Consider the following 6000-nt stretch of genomic DNA (forward strand, 5'->3'; position numbering starts at 1 on the left):
GGGAACACATTTGGATTTTTCCATGGCCTCATCCTGCTTTGACGTTTCATTTCAGATACTTTGCCATATATAGAAATCATGAGGATGTATTTAAATTGTCTTTTGAATGTTTGGACAAGTAAATATTAAGATAAATATGCAAAAATACAAAATCACTTGGAAAAGTACATTTAAGCCATGATAATTAGAATCAGAGGTTCCAGGGACTGCTAGTTAGAACCTTGCTATTCAAATATCCACCACAGTAAAGTGTGTGGTGTCATCATACAAAGATCTAAAGAGCTCCCTTGGGCCTTTTGTTTGGTGGGGGTGGTAGGGGGTCTTGCAAGGATTTTAAATTTAAAAAAATTACTAATTGCAGTGGAATATATCACTTGATTGCACACCACCATCATCATGGAGGGCAGATTTCCAGCAGCTTTGTTCAGCACAGCCTGCCCTGACAAATTCAGCCCAAGAGCAGAAGTCTCTGTGACCCCGAAACCCAGGCCCAGATGACTCTTGCTGCTGTTGCTGTCAGAGCAGACACATCAACAATCACAACACGGTTCCACAAATTTAAAATACGTGCCAGGAAAGTTCTGCAAAACTTAAACATATGGGGAAAACCAGCCCTTTACAGATAATGCCCTTTAATCAAAGGATTAAGATCTGTGTGGCTCAGACACAAGATGGCATTTCAGGAGAGGAACCATGGGTCACAGCACTGGATACTAAAAATGGCTTGAAAACTGAGGTTGAACCTGAAGTGGACCTTGTAAAAGGATAATGATCCTAAACGCTTTCACCAGAGAACAAATCCACCAGTGATTGGCTCAAAAACAAAAAGTAGAGCGCCAAAACCAGATTTGGAATGTCATTGGAATTTATGGAAATTTGAAGTCAGAAATATCACAGCTGAAGGAATTTTGCTGTGAAAAGTGAACATCAGAGAGGCTTAATAACAACACCAAATGCCTTTCATAAATCTTGCTAAAGGGGGCCATACTAGATCCTCATGCTTTTTGTACAATATACAATATTATATCTCATACTCTTCTTGAATAAATGCAAAAATTATTTTTCTTTCACTTGTCAAAATATGTAATAAATTAATTAATTTAAATTGAACTAAATTAAAATCTCTGATTTTAAATTGCCTTAAATTAAATTGCCCTGAAGTCTGGCAGTGAAATGAATTAAAATCTCTGATTTTAATTTAAAGTCTGAAGAGCGAGTTGCATTAACACTAGGAAGGCCCAGAGCCCAGCCATTTGGCTTTTCTACCTTTAAAACCCGGAGAGCAGCCAAATGGCTGGTAGGCTTTTAGCTAAGCTTTAGCTTCAGGCAAGTGGAAGCTAAATTGGCTAGTCATTCATATGTAAATTGGGTTGTTACCTGGGAATTCTGGAGGGAGGGGAGTGGGGGTGTGTGGATGAGGGGGGGGGGGAGCTGCTAAAAGCGGTGAGCTTCCTTTTGTTTCATCTTGATGCATTCTCAATCATCCAGGGAAACAAATCTCCAAAAGTCACCAACTTGGAGTGTTTCAGTTTGCCATCTTAGGGAGAAATCAACACACATGGGTGTATGTCCTTTGTTGCTGAGATTTATTGATAAAAACAGTACAAAAAATCAACCATTTGTACACATTTTTACAAATAATTATAAAAAGTGAGTGAGTACATTTCAACATTTTCAGCAATCACTCACAATCCTGGCACTGCCATGGTATCTGTAGTCTGCATTTACCACATGTGTATCTGTTGCAGTGAACACATCGCACAGTGGCATGATTGTTCTTGCAATTGTGTTTGACCTGACACATGGCTCTTTTTCCAGGGCTCGGTGTGGAGGGTTGTGTCAAAGGCAACTGTTCTTTTCTTGCCTTCTTCGCAGCTACATGAGAGTGAGCTAACTCCCTTGCAAGCTCCACCAGGAAGTCCACCCGTCTTTCCTTCGTCCCGGAGCATGCTTGATACAGCACATGTGCATTCAGTGCTGCCATGTCAATCATGTTATAAAACACGGCAACTGGCCAGCGCCGTGTTCCTCTGCGGACAGTGTACTCCCGAACCATCTGGTCCATCACATCCACGCCACACTTTGTTTTGTTGTAAAGGGTGACAGTGTTTGGCTTCCTTTTGGTAGTGTTATCAGTCTGAACCACGCCGTGCATGCTGCTAAGAATATAGACTGTCTTCTTCCGTTTGGCCGCATACGCCGTCAGCGTGGCAGCAGAGGTTGAAGGAATGGAGAGTTTAAATGTTAGTTGTAAACAGCTATATCATATAATAACTGCAGCTGTAGCTGTGATCAGACATCCCCCTGCAGGCCCTGAAGCTGAGCTCTGAGGTCCTCACAAACCTGCTGGAGCCAGCTTCCATCCTGGGGAGCACGTTTTTGTGTTTCAGCGCGGGGCGAGGCACAAAACCCAGATGGTCCAGATGGACCAGATGGTTCGGGAGTACACTGTCCGCAGAGGAACACGGCGCTGGCCAGTTGCCGTGTTTTATAACATGATTGACATGGCAGCACTGAATGCACATGTGCTGTATCAAGCATGCTCCGGGACGAAGGAAAGACGGGTGGACTTCCTGGTGGAGCTTGCAAGGGAGTTAGCTCACTCTCATGTAGCTGCGAAGAAGGCAAGAAAAGAACAGTTGCCTTTGACACAACCCTCCACACCGAGCCCTGGAAAAAGAGCCATGTGTCAGGTCAAACACAATTGCAAGAACAATCATGCCACTGTGCGATGTGTTCACTGCAACAGATACACATGTGGTAAATGCAGACTACAGATACCATGGCAGTGCCAGGATTGTGAGTGATTGCTGAAAATGTTGAAATGTACTCACTCACTTTTTATAATTATTTGTAAAAATGTGTACAAATGGTTGATTTTTTGTACTGTTTTTATCAATAAATCTCAGCAACAAAGGACATACACCCATGTGTGTTGATTTCTCCCTAAGATGGCAAACTGAAACACTCCAAGTTGGTGACTTTTGGAGATTTGTTTCCCTGGATGATTGAGAATGCATCAAGATGAAACAAAAGGAAGCTCACCGCTTTTAGCAGCTCCCCCACCCCCTCATCCACACACCCCCACTCCCCTCCCTCCAGAATTCCCAGGTAACAACCCAATTTACATATGAATGACTAGCCAATTTAGCTTCCACTTGCCTGAAGCTAAAGCTTAGCTAAAAGCCTACCAGCCATTTGGCTGGTGGCGGGTTTTAAAGGTAGAAAGGTAGAAGCCTGGGACTGCCAGTGTTAAACTTCAGTAATAGTCACTATTGCATACACTAGAGGGCGCCATTACACCGTGTATATTCCCCACATTCACTATATTGAGTGACCATGCCAGCTTTTGCAAATCTCTCAAACACTAAAACTGTCTCCAAGCAGCAGATAACAAACAAACACACGTTTTAAAAATATAATAGAGAGCCAAAATCACTGTTGGATCGGTACCATCTATACATTACAAATGCATTCATTTTGTTCCACTTATTTTGTTCCTAAATATTTTTTGAGTCTAGCTTTATCCTACAAATTGCTGCCATGACCCGTTTTCCCCCCACAGGTACCATTGGAGTTTAACTCAAACACATACACAACAGTAAACTAATGAGCTGACATCATATCGTCATGAATCATAGCTCCACAGCAGATGGTGGGTGTGTGCAACAGCCTGCTGTCCTGCTCACCGCAGAGACCCACAGCAGTGAGGACACAGTGTGGTCGCATCTCTCCACCACCGTCAGTGACAACATGTCAGCGTCTTGGACTCACTGCACAGCGCACCGCATCAACCTATTCAGCTGTGACAGTTTGCTTTTCTCACAGAGGTGCTGTCAGTTTTTGCTGTCTCGATGAAGCAGAGGTTGGCCAAGGTCACAAAACAATGTTTTAATAATGTTTTACAAAAGTTACAAATATGAATTTCAGGAGTGTAAGTGGATGATATATATATATATATATATATATATATATATATATATATATATATATATATATATATATATATATATATATATATATAAAACTGATTCAAGAAGAACAAAATGTGGAACACAAGCATTAAATTGCCCTGAAGTCTGGCAGTGAAATGAATTAAGCTACAATTAATCCAAACATACCAAATAAATGAGCACCTTGAAGCCCCTTATACCTGCATTCTTTTTAATGGCCAGCACCAGGTTTTATTTAAATATTGAATAGCTGAAAATTACCCTTGGCTTGATGGCTATGTGACACCAGTAAACACCTTCCTGCTGACTAATTTGCTAAATTATGGTCATTTTTAGAATCTGGGAGGCAAAACAGCCAAAGTCTCAATCGCTGTGAGTACACTGACCTCTCAAAGTTCAGGTATTATTCAACTGTTTTACATGCATAGTAAACTACATAGCAGTGTGTGGGTTTAGCTAAAAGGGAAACAGTGAAGATGAGAGAGAAACTTTTTTTATGTAGCATTTAAAATGATTTAAGTTTGAATCCTAATATCATCACTGTTAATGTATTAGACTGATATTAGCATTATTTAGATTTACAGTTTTATGACCATTTAATAAAGCTTTCCTACCACAGCTTCATTTATTTTTGACCAATTAGGCCATAACTGCACAGGCTGGTAAATGTAGCGTTTTTAAAAAATGCATTTTGGCCTTTTGTCCAAACATAAATGGCATTTTAGCTCACTGAAAACAGAGCTTTTTAGAAAACGTCCTCCAGCATCAAGATGTTCAGTTTCTGCGTTTACATGTCAAAGTCACGTGTGGTCAAAGGAGAGCCACTGTATTATTGTTTGTAGGTTTCTGATGGGCTAACATTCCTACAAGGTGTAAAGTTCAGGGTAGTTATGCCTATTGTTCTGGCATGCACTGACATTGTTTCTTTAAAACATTTTTTTTGTGTGTTTTTTCATGTGGACTGGGATATTTTTCAAAATGACAGTATAAAATCCCCATTAAAAACATCACAGTTTATTCTCCACATTTTCAGATCACTCAATTTAGCATGAACTATGATTTGCATTGACTATTTATTATGTTTAACAACACACGGAAATGAGTAAGAGCAAGCAGAATTACTGTTTATGTGATTCAATTCATAATTCAATAATAGAGAGAAAACAAAGAAAACCTCAACAATCAGATGACCCAGTATGAACAAGCTGTTTGGCAACAGTAGGAAGGAAAAACTCCCTTTTGACAGGAAGAAACCTCCACCATCTCTGTGGTGTTGGAGATGAGGGGAGGAAGACAGGATAGAAGACATCCCGTGGAAGAGAAGTGGAGATTAATAATAACCAACCATTAAATATTTGTAAATGTAAAAAACATTAAATATGTGTTATGTAGAGGCCAATATTAAATAAAAAAATAAACATTAAATATTAAATTGGAATTATTGCATACTGTGCATCGTCAAATAATTTTAGCTATAGAAAAACTAAAAAGTTTTTCCTGATAACCGGATTTGAGGCTTTACGTGCTCATGCTGTTGGTCTCGTGTGTCTTCACTATCATTTCTCATTCTTTTTCTGGCTTCTGACCAGAATCCATCAGTAATGATATTTTAATTAAATATGAAGCCTCACAGACTTTGTTTGCTTTGATGGTGTACCATCTTTTCCTACTTTGATACCTGACTCATACTTTTGGTGCTGAGCTCCCAGTATTTCTGGGACTCACTTTTCAAAACTTTTTCAAATGTTATTTAAAAAAAAAAATCACATTAGTTTTTTCTTTCTTATCGGTCAAGGTCACACAAACTGTATGCCACGCCCCTTTCCACATTTTTTCCTCCATTTGCTCTCATTTACTGAAAAAATGTAAAAAGGAAAGAAGAAAAACTTTATTTCCATTCCTATTAAGGAGATTAAAATTGGTTTGCGTTCTTGGCTTAATGCCTCATTCACACCGGTGAGACTAATCAGTGAACTTGCAGGGAACATTATGTGATTAAATTACCTGTGTGATGCATGGCACCTGTTGAATAAGATGCAAAACACGC

This window comes from Astatotilapia calliptera, chromosome 14, assembly GCF_900246225.1.
Source record: "Astatotilapia calliptera chromosome 14, fAstCal1.2, whole genome shotgun sequence".
Taxonomy (NCBI): Eukaryota; Metazoa; Chordata; class Actinopteri; order Cichliformes; family Cichlidae; genus Astatotilapia; species Astatotilapia calliptera.